The following is a 1,397-nucleotide window of genomic DNA, read 5'->3' on the forward strand; positions in this document are numbered from 1 at the left end:
TTTTGCCATATAATTTTGCTTTTGTTTTTGTTTTACAGGGCACAACTTCTAGCAGCTTCTATCAATCTGGTCAAATGATAGTCTGTTGGAAAGCTTTCACGTCAGGCATTCATATCATGCATAGTAGCCAATTTAAATACCGTCAGGGACCAAACGCCGTGGGCCAACGAGCTCAAGGAGACGTTGGACGTAGACTTTCTGTACCCCATTGTACCAAGAGCCACACAAAAAACCTGTTTTCATTCTCTCCGAGGCTACTTTCCATTTACTGGGATTCTTTTCATTCAGTACAGATTAATTTCATAATCTACAACAACAATTATTTTCATTCATCACACACAATGTAATTTAATGCGTTTGCTAGTTTTGAAAGCTGAACTATGCGTAATTCTTTAGAGTAGGTGATGGAAAGCTAGTAGTAGGGGGTGCAACAAAATTAAAAGAATTTTACAACTTTTACAGCTTGATACACAAGAATGAATGGTGAAGCCACTAGCGTTGGGTGAAACATAAACTGAAAGTATTATTTAACGTAGCATAGGATGCAAAGCTGGATACCCGAATAAATGATGAGGCCAGTAACATACTGTACGATGAAGCAAAACTAAAATTAGAATTCAGTGTGTTCATGGTATCGCTGCTATACTCGTCGCAATCCCGAAAATAGTAACTTAAGAAAGCCAGGTAACAGAGGTGCAGGCGACAGTAAAGCTCAGAAAAATAGATAATTTTAAGCTGCAAAAAGCTTAAACGTTAGTTCCATTTGATACAGTTAAATTACGACAGGTCTGTCTACTGCAGTCCTTAGTGTTTATCCCGTTTCACTTTTCGTTTACTGTACCAGCAGTACCAAACGCCACCTTGAGTACAGCGGCGACGATGTCACGGTCTACAGCTAGATGGAGGTCTCGCTATTCTCGCGGACTGCATTCAGAAGGTCTGCTCACTACAGGCCCCACGAGCTACATCCTACAAGCAAGGGCAAGATTAGCAGACGTCGGCGTTCCATGTCTAGAGTGGGACTGGAATGAAGGGAATGTGAAGGTACCTCGCTGTGGACCGCCGCGTGGTGAAGATTTGTGGACCGGTAAGGAGCTTCAAGGTCGTGGGGAGACCGTGGAGAAGAGGCTCAGTCGTGTCTTTCCTTCTTAAGAGAAAAGTACTCAGAATATATCAAGTTACATTTGGAATTATCGCTCTAGTTCTCGTTCCTACGTCGGCCTGCTAGATACACGACCCCGACACTAAGGAGGAAGACCGCGACAGTTTGGTGGAGAAGCAGGGTATCCTCTCGCCGGATTATCGTGAGAACGGAAGCGCAGAGAGAGTAACTCGAAATCCCTTGGCAACGGAACGCCAAAGCGAGGGAAAAGGGTAGCGAGAGCGAGATATGAGCT

This window comes from Phytophthora parasitica, assembly GCF_000247585.1.
Source record: "Phytophthora parasitica INRA-310 unplaced genomic scaffold supercont2.2, whole genome shotgun sequence".
In the NCBI taxonomy this organism is placed as follows: Eukaryota; Oomycota; class Peronosporomycetes; order Peronosporales; family Peronosporaceae; genus Phytophthora; species Phytophthora nicotianae.